The following is a 13,412-nucleotide window of genomic DNA, read 5'->3' on the forward strand; positions in this document are numbered from 1 at the left end:
CTCCGCGGCATGTGGGATCTTCCCGGACCGGGGCAAGAACCCGCGTCCCCTGAATCGGCAGGCGGACTCTCAACCACTGCGCCACCAGGGAAGCCCCTATTTGATTCCTTTTCTGCCTTTGTTTCTTACACATTATTCCTTACTAAAACTCAAACTTTATTATTATTTAGTGATATTTTACATAGCCTTTATTAATTTATGTTATTCCTATTTATTGTCACTTACTATTTTTATTATTTATTAATTTATATTATGAAATAATATGTGACATGCTATTTTACAACTGCTATCATACAGAAAAGAGTTAGCATAACAAGCCTAAAAGTTAGAAAGTCCTGCTCGCTAGTTTGTTCCTTGACTTCTGTCTGGAAACTTGTGTTTCTGGAGTGTTCCCACAGTTCCCCAACTGATAAGAATGGTTTTGCATACCTGCACTGTTTGTGCAAACACTGTGGCTTATGCTGCATACCTGCTTTCCTTCTGTGAGTCTGGAAGTCCTAGGCAGCAGGTACCTGCTATACAGCCAGCTTCATATAAAAACTTTAGGTACCAGACTCAAACGGGCTTCCCTTGATGAAACATTGTACACCTGTTGTTGCATGTTTATTGCTGGAAGGAGAATGCTATCTGTGTTACCCCTCATGGAAGGGAGAAAGCATAAGGAATTCTGCACATGGATTCTTCCATACTTTGCCTGTGTCTTTTTTACCTTATGATCTGGCTATATATGCTTACTATGGTTATCTCCAGTGAATCTCCAAATGTGGGGTAGTCATGGGAACCCCCAGCACAAACATCATTTACAAAATATTTTAACATAATGAACTCACTTAATCCTTCCAGTTACTTCATAAAGCTCCATGAAGAAAGTGGAATATATATTATACAATGTATATTTTAAGTAAAGAAATAGGCATAAAGATCTTCCATAATTTTGTTGACCTTATTCCATTTGTACTTAACATTTTTTTTTGTACTTTTAAGCAGGGCTAAACATATGCGATATTGTCAATTCTCTCTCATTTGTCTTCTGTAGTCTTCCCAATTCCAGTTCTAGGTACCTCCTTCACCAAACCTGCCAACCCAAGGTACTTAGCACTGTTCGTCAGATACACACTCCCACCTTCCTTGCAGGTCAAGCTCCCAAAGGCTTTGTACCTTTACTGTTGCCTCACTTAGTATTAATATTTGCTTTTTTCCTCTTTTGATATATCATGACCCACTCCATGGTACTGGATCTTCCTTAAACTGTATCTTAGCCAAGATATCCATAGACAAGTAATTTATCTTTATCAGAACATACCAAAAAATGTAAGTTCAAAGTCATACGTAAAATATGGGAACTTGAAAAAGTGAACAGGTGTGTAGGAATGATGACTTAGATTAAATGTTTTGGGATCTGCCTCAAATTAGGGATGACTCCACTCACTAAATATGAGTTCGCTTTGATCTTAAGATGAAATTTTAGGGCCATCCAAAATAGAAATGTCTTTGAAGGTCTAACATGCTCTCTTTTTCCCGGTCATCTAAAATTCTAAACTAATGTTTAAATATTCCATGCATGACTTTTTAGTCCTCTTCCTAAACACTGAAACTTAAATACCAGAGGTTTTAGGTGAGTGACTCATGCTGGGGGCAGAAAATATCATGGCAGGGGCCTAGAGAAGCACACTGGAGCCCAGTATTTCTAGAAATTCATCTGGATGATTTATTCCATCAATCATAAAATACATATTTTGTTTAAGTCTCATAACCTTTTGAAGAGTTGAATTGTTGGAGGATGAGTGGAGACGGTTAACCTGGGGCAAACTAGGGTATTGACTAAATCCACTAAGATCCCCCTGCCATGATATAATATTCCATTGGTCTATTTTTGAAGGTTAAATGGACTTAAAGATCTTTCCCTAAAAAGATTAAAGAGACATATTACATATGAGGAGATTGTAGGATCTCTCAGTAAAGGGTTGGGGTTAGCATGTTTATGCATTATAGCTCAATGCTAAACTTTGGCCTATGTCAGCTTAAGGAAAAGATTTTAAAGTATATTAATAAATAAGAAAAACACCTATATGATATTACAGTTGGAGATTCAGTACCCCCCTGGAGAACTTCGGATTCTCCCTAACAGGCCAGCGTCCTTCATGATTTCAGATGTCACTTCAAGTAAGCAACTGCCTATTAGTCTATCTTTGAGATTCACCCTTCCTCTGAGCAATTGACCCTAAGATCCACTGTTTTGTGAGATTCAGGTTCATTAACAAATTTGATAAATATCTACTGAGGTTTACTATTTCCCAGGCCTTGCATGCAGCTTTTGTATTTATGACATCAAATTAGACAATATTTTGATGTTTTGAGAAATTTTTTGTTGGTCAGCTAGTTTTTTGAACAAGGTAATACATTTTTCCTGTTCTCCTAATATGGTTTCATTAAAGAATATCTATTTTTTTTCTTAAAATTACCTGTTTTCTTTTAAAAACTGACCCACTTATTGATAAAACCAAAATTCATACAGAAATTGCTTAAAAAAATACTTTGGTCCAGGTTAACCAACCGTTCAGGACCTACCCCTTACCTGTGATTAGCAGCTGCAGCTTTAATCAACTTCACTACTTTGAGACCTGCCATTAGAGTCTGTGAATTGTGGAGCAGTCTTGGTAACTTTGACACCTGCCTTTCTAGAGGATCAGAGTTCTGCACTGTCTCCCGTGTTGCTTCAGGGCAAACTTACAATGTTTTCTTTTTGTTGTTTTGGTTTCGTTTGGATTTTTCATTTTCCTTAAAACTAGCCTATTTCAATTTTGTTATATGGTCATTTGTCTGATATCTTTGTACCAGCCCTTTGTCCTATCATAAACGTATCCGGCCCAGCAAGGACATCATGGAACAAACTGATGTGATAGCAAATTGCTGCAGGATGACGTACTGACAATTTCATAGACAAAAGTTGAAAGGCTAGAAGGAACTCTAAAGGTCTACTATAATGGTGTTCGTAATAAATGTTCTGAATAGGTGGCTCGAGGTGGCATATAGTGAGCTGGCGCACAAGAATATGCCGTGCTTCATTTCAACCAGGGAAGATCTACTTTTATCTCTTAAATACACAGGTTCCTCTAGAAAATTTTACTTCAAAAATTAGTTCTTTAAAGTAATACACTGTAAAAACTACTAAGTCTAGGCTAATCCACTCATTTAGTTTGATACTAGAATGTCTCATGGTGGAAATCTGAGTACTGTCAGCCAAGAATTCTTCTACTTGAATATTCTTGCTAAGAATAAAACTACTGGAAGGAAAAATTAGTGTATTTAAAGAACCCAGTGTGGGTATAGCCAACTGGTTGCCAAACAAAACCCATTACCTTTTCTCTCTGCTTAGCTATACAGGGTTTTTTTTTTTTTCTATCCATCCCTCAGGGAAGATGATCCTGTCTGTGGTTCAGAGCTCAATCTAGGTCTAAACAAATCACGATAGTCCATTCTCCTTGTTAGATCTTGAATAGAGCATGAAGATATACATGGAGATTGCATTGGAATTATGTCTAAGAGTTTTGAAGTGAAGTCTGCTTAGGGACTTCTAGGAAGATTTTTCCTCTACTGTAAGATGAGACCAAATGGAAAGGGATCTACTTTTTCAATTGGTCGTTGAGAATGTCAGAGCAGAAAAGTGAAGAAAACGTAAGATCTAAGACATGGTTAAGCCATTGAAGAAACGAATCATGCAAATGCCTCATTCCTGGACTACTCAATATATGAAATAATAAATTTCTTTTTTAGAAGCCATTTGAGACTTTTTTATTGCGCTTGACCCAAAGTCATCCTAACTGATAGGCTGAGATTGCCAGAGTGAAGGTAAAAGGATTCTAAGGTATACAGAGTGTCTGCTGTTTGTCAGACATTGTACTAGGCACTTTTTAATATGTATTTTCATATTCTATTTTCCATATACTTGTGAGAGAAGTGTTATTTTCCTCACTTCACAAACCAAGTATCTGAGCCTCAAAAAATATTTGATACATTTCTAAAGATTTCATGGCCGTTCATATGGGAAATTTGAATCCAGGGTTTTTTTATTTCAGAAGTCAATATATGACCCATAAATATATATTCTTTAGCCAATTCAATGCATAAAATCACTTTATTTTTATTGAGATATAATTGATATATAATACTGCATAATTTTAAAGTGTATATGTTGATTTGATACACTTATATTTTTCAATATGATTGCGAACATAGTATTAGCTAAAATATCTATCATGTCACATAATTCTCATTTATTTTTTGTGGTGAGAACAATTAAGATCTAGTCTCTTAGAAACTTTTAAGTTTATAATACAGTATTATTGACTATAATCACTATCTTGCAGTCTACACTAGATCTCCAGAACTTATGTATCTACTACTTGCAAGTTGGTAGCCTTAAACAGTATCTCCCTGACTCCACCACTCCCAGCACCTGGTAACCACCATTCTACTCAATGTTTCTATGAGTTTGGCTTGTTTAGATTCCACATATAAGTGATATCATAAAATATTTATCCTTCCCTATCTGATTTGACTCAGCATAATATCCTCTAGGTTAATCCATGCTGTCACAAGTGGCAGAATTTCCGTCTTTGTCATGGCTGAATAATATTTCATAGTGTGTGTGTATATGTGTATATATATGGATGTATATATATATGTGTGTATATGTATGTGTGTGTGTGTGCACATTTTCTTTATTCATTCATCTGTTGACAGACACTTTTTCTATATCTTGGCTATTGTGAATAATGCTGTAATGAACATGGGAGTGCAGATATCTTTTTGATATTCTGTTTTCATTTCCTTTAGACATATGCCCAGAAGAGGGATTGCTGAATCATTTGGTAGTTCTAATTTAAGGTATTTTTAATTTTTTGAGGAACTTCCATGTTATTTTTCATAGTGGCTGCTCCAATTTACATTCCCACCAATAGTTCACAAGGGTTCCCTTTTCTCTACATCCTTGCCAATACTTGTTATTTCTTATCTTTTTGATAATAGCCATTCAAAAAGGTGTGAGATGGTATTTCCTTGTGTTTTGTTTTGCATTTCTCTGATGAATAGTTAAGTTGAGCATCTTCTCAAGTACCTGTTGGCCATTTGGATGTCTTCATTGGAAGAATGTCTGTCTTGTTTCTCTGCTCTTTTTTTTTTTTTTTTGCGATACGCGGGCCTCTCACTGTTGTGGCGCCTCCCGTTGCGGAGCACAGGCTCCAGACGCGTAGGCTCAGTGGCCATGGCTCACAGGCCCAGCCGCTCCACGGAATGTGGGAATCTTCCCGGACTGAGGCACGAACCTGCGTCCCCTGCATCGGCAGGCAGACTCTCAACCACTATGCCACCAGGGAAGCCCCCTCTGCTCATTTTTTAATCGGATTTTTTTGTTGTTATTGAGTACTGTAGGTTCTTTACATGTTTTAGGTATGAACTCCTTAACAGATATCTGGTTTGCATATATTTTCTCCCATTTTGCAGGTTGCCTTCTCATTTTTTTTTAATTGTTTCTTTTACTGTGTGGAAGGCTTTTAGTTTGATGTAGCCCAACTTATTTATTTTTGCTTTTGTTGCTTGTGTTTTTGTGTCATCTCAAAAAAAAAATTGCTAAGACCAATGACAAGGAGCTTCTTCCCTAGTTTTTTTTTTTTTTTTTTCTAGGATTTTTACAGTATCAGGTCTTATGTCTAAGTCTTTAATCCGTTCTGTGTTAATTTTGTGGGTGGTGTAACATAGGGGTCCAATTCTATTTTCTGTCTGTGGTTATCCAATTTTCACAGCACTATTTGTTGAAGAGGCTGTCCTTTACTCATTGAGTATTATTGGCTCTCTTATCAAATATTAATTGACTGTATATGTGGGGGTGTCTTTCTAGACTCCCTATTCAGTATCATCAGTCTATGTGTCTGAAACTATTTTAATGTTAACACGTTTAGACAGGGCATTTGTTCTTTAGCTCTTTTCAGATCTCCACATTCCCTATTTTATCTAGGATGACTCACACATTTACTTTACACTCCCAACACCATTTTGAAATTGCAGTCACCGGAATCTAACCCTGTCTAATACCCAAGGATGCTGGCTATTTTTAAATTATTATTATTTTTAAGAAATGAGGTTGTCTCAGTATTTGATAAGAAGGGTTTTTGTCATTAAGAAATACTTTATAGGACTTCCCTGGTGGCACAGTTGTTGAGAGTCCACCTGCCGATGCAGGGGACACGGGTTCGTGCCCCGGTCTGGGAGGATCCCCCATGCGGCGGAGCGGCTGGACCCGTGAGCCATGCCTGCTAAGCCTGCGCGTCCGGAGCCTGTGCTCCGCAACGGGAGAGCCACAACAGTGAGGGGCCTGCGTACCGCAAAAAAAAAAAAAAAAAAAAAAAAAAAAAAAAAAAACTTTATAGGCTATATCTGATTATTAGAGACTAAAAGGCTATTGTGAAGTAGAATCATATTATATTTGTGACATTTCTTAAAGAGAAAAATGCCTTTTTTTCGTTTCAATAATGTGTTTTTGGGAAGAGTGCTATGTTACAAATATTTCTTATTAATTTGTACTATATAAATGACTATTCTCAGTATTGAAAGAATACCCAGCCATATGCATCACTTAGAATAATCAACACTCTTTTCAGATCTATGACCTATGTTTCCAATCTGTGGAAATGCTATTAGTAGTGTGAGACATAATAGTTAATATTTACTGAAAACTAATTTCAGTGCTGGGACATGATAGGTATAAAAGCTACAGTAGCTACATGAATTTTTATATTCACATATTTATTTACCTTTTGTCATTTTCAAGCACAGACAACTGAAGATGTTCTTGGGAAGAGCAAAAACGAGCATGTCACCTTAGTGTGGCGCCACATTTGTCCTGTGATTGCAGAATTTCTGGTCCAGTTTCTTGTTAAAAAGAAATAGAACTGGGTGTTTTGTTTTGTTTAATACAGTGAAGACATTACTATTACTTTAAGTAATTGTCATATTTAATTCTTTCATTAGGAAAAATGAAATTCTAATTTCTCTTAGCCTTTTTTTAGATACTGGTCCTATTGATAGAGACAATAAGAAAAGATAGTTGCTAGGATATTTGATTCTTAGACTACTCATCAGAGAAAAGTCTGTTTTATGGTATTAAATGATTGGGGAGGGGCTTCCCTGTGGTGCAGTGGTTGAGAGTCCGCCTGCCGATGCAGGGGTCACGGGTTCGTGTCCCGGTCCGGGAAGATCCCACATGCCGCGGAGCGGCTGGGCCCGTGAGCCATGACCGCTGAGCCTGCGCATCCGGAGCCTGTGCTCCGCAACGGGAGAGGCCACAACAGTGAGAGGCCCGCGTACCGAAAAAAAAAAAAAAAGTCTCACCTTCTAACAGTGAGAGGCAGATGGTGAACAAGTAAACGATCAATAAATTCAGATACTGGTATGTCCTATGAAGAAGTGATAAATGATAGATGAATAAATCACGCAATGGGACACTCATTAGTAACCAAAATAAATGAACTAGAGTAGCATTTGACTATATGGATGAATCTCAACAATCTAATATTAAATAAAAACAATAAGTCCTAAAAGATTGCATGCAGCCTGATACCTATTCAATAAAGTTAAAAACAACCAAAATAATGTATAGTTTGTGTGTGTATGTGTATTTGTGTATATATGTATATTTTTCTTCTTATAAATACATGTATATGCAATGAAAGGACATAAGATGAAAGCAAAGGAATGATGAGCACAGATTTCAGGTTAGGGGGGCAGAGGAGTGGCTTGGTGGAAATTATATATTGTGGATTATTGTCAAGGTCCTAGTGTTTGTTTTGTGTGGTGGATTGACCGGTAATTAGTACATTATTTAAAATAACTAGTGAAAATAAAAAGTCAATGCCAAGACGAGAATGTTTCAGGACCCAAAGGTTAAGGTTAATCCAATTCTATGAACCTGAGTTTCTCTCAATAAAAAGGCAGAGAGTGATTGGTGGGAACAAATTTCCTGAGGAGGTGTCATGCTCCTGAAAGCTCAACAAGGTGCCATCTCCAGGCTGAGGCAACAGCCCTCCCAGCAGAGGGAATGGCATATGGTGCTGGAGTATGCTTGGCAGGTGTGAACAGGTGAGACCTGGGAAAAGCAAGTGTGGGCAAGAGTGGCAAGAAATGAGTCTCATTCTAGATGTAGGTCATATTAAGCATTCTGAGTCTGGCTTCCTTTTCAGTCTCTGCAAAATAGTGAAACTGAATAAGACATTTCTGTAAAACCCACCACTTCGTCTAGAAAAGCTTCCTTTTATGTATTAGTTTCTGTGTGAATTTGATGAATTTGTGATTTGTGTCTCAAAAATCTTAGAGTCCATTTCTTAAGAAAAAACAACAATGACTGTCTTGGATGTGTGCTAAGTATCTTGTCATCCATTTGATTAATTTACTTCTGATTTGAGCCTGTCTCTGCAAGATTACAATGACCCCTTAGAACAGGGGTCCCCAACCCGCGGGCCATGGACCGGTACTGGTCCGTTGCCTGTTAGGAACTGGGCCTAGCAGGAGGTGAGCCGCAGGCGAGTGAGCAAAGCTTCATCTGTATTTACGGCCGCTCCCCATTGCTCGCATTACCACCTGAGCGCCACCTCCTGTCAGCATTATGGTGAGTTGTATAATTATTTCATCATATATTACAGTGTAATAATAATAGAAATAAAGTGCATAATAAATGTAATGCACTTGAATCATCCCAAAACCAACCCCCCAGCCCCGGTCCTTGGAAAAATTGTCTTCTATGAAACCGTTCCCTGGTGCCAAAAAGGTTGAGGATCGCTGCCTTAGAAGACCTTTAAGGCCCAGACACAGATCACACTGCAGATTCTAACCTTCCTGGCAATTGTTTCCCATAGAAGCACTTACCCCTAGATAGTGTACCCCAGATTGTGGAGGTATGCCTGGGCCCTGGAAGAAAATTTGGTAGTAGTGGAAGAGTCTGTGTACCTTCTTTATTTGAGAATTGAGTTTGTTTTCTGGTGAGAAAGTGATAACTATAAAACCAACCTAGTTAATACTTAACTACAAAATCCCTAAGAAATAGTGGAGTGTTTCACAAATTCTATGAAAATACTCTGCCATGAATATAATGTTGAGGAAATGCTGATGTCCTAGATCAACTGCACATTTATAAGTCAGTCCACTTTATATAAAATTACCAAGATTCAATATCAGTATCATTCATGTCATTCACATTTCTTGAGAGTTTTCCAGTCTTAAACTCATTTATTTTCCGACAGAGTGGAGTTAGTATAGAATCCTGGAATGAACACAGCACAGACCAAATGTCAAAAGATGAGAATTCTAGCTTAGCACTGCGGGACAAGACTTACTTCTTCTTTGGCCCTGCTCCCTCACCTGTAGAATGAAGGGGCTGGCTTACAATGGTCATGAAGATATCTTATAGCTGTTAATGTATAATTAATTCATGAAGAGACTTTTAAAGAATGAAAATGCTTCATTTTATAGTGAAAATAAAATGATTGCAAAGTGTGTAAATATCATGTGTAAAGGAATAAAATTGACACATCTAGATTTATTCTTGAGTAAGGACAGATACATTGAAGGTATTTTTAAACTTCCCAACTAAATTGAGCAAATCTAGCATATAATATTATTTTATTACCAAGTTTATGACTTTTTTTAATTAAAAAATTGTATGTCAGCAAAATAAAAAGGCATTTTTTCCTACTGGATCAATTTTTAAAAATAAAACCTCCAGGGCTTCCCTGGTGGCGCAGTGGTTGAGCGTCCGCCTGCCAATCCAGGGGACGTGGGTTCGTGCCCCGGTCCGGGAGGATCCCACATGCCGCGGAGCGGCTGGGCCTGTGAGCCACGGCTGCTGGGCCTGTGCGTCTGGAGCCTGTGCTCCGCAACGGGAGAGGCCACAACGGTGAGAGGCCCGCGTACCGCAAAAAAAATAATAAAATAATAAAGTAAAATAAAATAAAACCTCAGCATGTATACTGTCAGTTCTAATAAACTAAAAACAAAGAACTTTAATTTCCCCAGAACATGTCAAATTAAATATATAAATATACTCACAAATTAATTAAGGTATGGATTACAATAATAATGAATAACAACAAAACAAAACAAAAAGCCCTTCAGAAAAGAATATCTCTGATAATAACAGTTGGGCCACGGATTTAATATATTCCTTAAACTATCAGGATTGCCTTAAGTAAAATATGTTATTACTTTTTTTTCATGAATGAAGAAACACTTGGACAGCCTAAGCATGTGCATTATGTGTGTTCTGGTATAGAATTAATCAACTTATGTTATTTTATATTGGCTTATCCTTTTATGGCTCTCAGAGTAGTGCCTGTTTGCTAAATTTGTTTCTAGTTCTCATTCTGCATAACATTGTTATTAAGCAAAGTCAGGTCCATGTATTAATTCAACAAATATTTATTGAGTGGCAGACACTGTTCTAGGTGCTTGGGAGGCACCATGGAATAAAACAGACGGAGATCTATGTCTTTGTGAAGCTGATATGTTAGCAAAGGGAGACACACAATCATCAATAAACATAGTAAGTAAATGCTATAGTACATGAGAAGTTGTTAAGGGCTATGGATTTAAAAAATAAGGATAACAGGGATTGGTGACACAAGATTCTTTCCATAACTCATTATTAAGCAAAACTTTTGATCATCTACTATTTGAATGATAGGTTCCATGAAGGCAGGAGCAATGTATGTGTTTGCTTATGATTACAGCCCCAATCTATGGCACAGTGCCTGAACTACAAGAGGTGTCCATCATATGTGTTGGGAAAAAAATAATGAGGGGATATTATGCATTTTATGATTCTTGATCATAATACTGTTCTGTGCAAATCTCATTATATAAAATTAGTTCATTTCAAAATATCTCTGGAATATTAAATTTCAGAGTTTATGTTGAATATATTTTAGTTCATTTTCTTAGATCTCAGTGGAAGCCCAAAAGCTCATCCTAAGTTGATCTTCATGTTTTCTTTGGAATAAGTTGATTCTAAGGAAATTATATATAGACAGTTAATATCCACAATATTAGTCTGAATTGGGAGTTCTGATCTAAGAATGACCTTAGGGATCTTACGTTAAATATATTTATGATGCATAACTATAAATATATTATGACAAATATATTACATTTCTACCTGGACTGTTTTAAATAATATATTTAATTCAGCTTTGTTTTATAGAAATTTTTAGAAATCTACTTTCCCTAACAGATTATAAACTCCTGGAGGTCAGGGACTGACTGTCATTAATCTCTGCATCTTCAGAGATTGCAGCACATAGCAGGTATTTAATGAAGTTGCATGAATTGCTAAATGCTCAGAATAATTAGATCATGAGCTAGAGACTAGAAACCATTTTGTTAAACAGAAAATTTCATAATAGTGTTACAGAGAATCAAGATTTAATATTTAATTTGTTGTTGCTAAGTTATAGAAGCCAGAAGAGACAAAAAAATAAAAGATAGGATTCATTTTGCTATTTATACAATGTCATCTTTTGCTCTTTTCATTGAGCCTGTTCAGAGTTGCTCCATTAAGGAAATAATGTCTCATAAGTATGTGCTCTCAATTGTGTAGTCTCATAAAAGCTTTGGAAGTAAGTGTAAGTATGTTCATTATAGTTAACTACTTACTATCATTATGATGATGATAATAAATCTACATGTTTTAATTTTATTCAAACTATTCAGTGAACTTAATATTTTAAAACATAATTTGTTTTTCTACTAAAGTAAAAACATACAGTGATTTGTGATATGGAAAGCCCTGTCCCTTTTCTCCCTTGTGGAAAAAAAATTATATCTGCTCTGTCATCCTGCAATAGTTTTATTCCTCTCTTTTGATTTGTTAACTTTATTTAAATCAGTTATTCATAATGCAATTGTTATAAGCCTTAAAACAGCATTACTACATGGTAAATAAGATACAGAAGTTTTACTATACAGTAATGTAGAATATAGAGAAATTAACAAAGGTGAAGTCAATTACATGTCTTGTAAAGAAATTTACCATTACAGAAAATTTTGGAAGTAGGAAAAATACTGTATAATTATAGTTTGGGGTTATGTGCACTCCATTTTCCTTCTTTCCTTAGGTCTTACTTAATTTTACTCATCAAATAATCATTGTCAAATTTTTATTTATTTTCCATATAAACATATATTTTAAAATCAAATCTTTCTGGTATAATGAATTTAAAGAGCTTCTGTATTCTATTTAGGAAACCAAAGTTTGTGAAAATACAAACTTTGAGTGGTTGTTTTAGGTAGTATTTTTTCTTTTCAAGGAAAATAAATTAATATTATGGATTGAATTTAACTTAAAAGGGAAGTAATTTGGCAGATCATGTGTAAATGAAATAGTTGTCTGAATGGTACAATTTGAAGCACACTACAAAGCTCTTCTTGCCTATATTGTTTCCTACCTTGGCTTTCCATACTGCCAGAGATACCCAACAGCAGACTTTTATTCATTAGTAATGCAGCATATGCAGGTACTCTTTGCCAAATAAGAAGTATTCCTGGACTAGGTATAACATGAAGTACTCTAGTCCCTGAAGGGGACTTAGTTTACTAGATGCTGTTCTTCTACAGCAATTAGCAGAAAAGAAGTGAGAATCAGGGCAGCTTAAACTTTAAAAAGGATTAAAGAAACCTATGAAGTAGAAAATATTTTTTAGCAGTAATTCTAAAATGCTTCAGTGAAGTGTTCTTGGTAGCTAGAGGGCAACATGGAAACATTGGTCATCTGAAGTAAAGTACCCAGATGGGGTGGGAGTACTCCAAACAGGAGCTTGGAGAGTCAGCAGGGCTTAAATCACCGTTCTGCAAAAAGTGGTCTTTGTCATAATAACTCTCAGCCATGTTACTCATTCTGTTGCAGACATTTTCTTTTATATCCAATTTTACATTTTGTTTATTCCATCTCCCTTTTCTACTTTTCTATGAATGTAAATATTGAGTAACAATGACTTGGTCCTCAAATTGGGTCCTCAAAACTTAAGTGAAAAACACGGTGAAAAGTGTAGCATTAACCAGTTATTACAAAAGTGTAAAGTTATCAGAGTATGTAAATTGCATACACAAATAGAAGCCCTATCTTTGATCATTGATAGTCTTAAGTTGTGAAACTATTTGGAGTTAACATACTCTGTAAAGCCTTAGAAATATGGACTTAAATTGCCACTGAATTCACTGCAATAGTATATGAGGAAGATGTTTTAAGTTAGATAAGATTGTTTAAGGTTCCATAGATTCTTCATTTTGGACTGAAGGTAGTAAAGCTAATTCTGCTAGGAATTATTTCATATGATATAGAATTTTTAAAAGAAACAATCTACGGCAAAGTA

At 36.0% G+C, this 13,412-nt stretch overlaps 1 protein-coding gene across 1 annotated transcript in view; it reads left to right on the forward strand.

Annotated features, from left to right (window-relative positions):
- The window catches only part of ERBB4 (erb-b2 receptor tyrosine kinase 4), a 1,112,005-nt gene that overhangs the window by 697,251 nt on the left and 401,342 nt on the right, over nt 1-13,412 (forward strand). The window lies entirely within an intron of this gene.

This window comes from Globicephala melas, chromosome 7, assembly GCF_963455315.2.
Source record: "Globicephala melas chromosome 7, mGloMel1.2, whole genome shotgun sequence".
NCBI lineage: Eukaryota > Metazoa > Chordata > Mammalia > Artiodactyla > Delphinidae > Globicephala > Globicephala melas.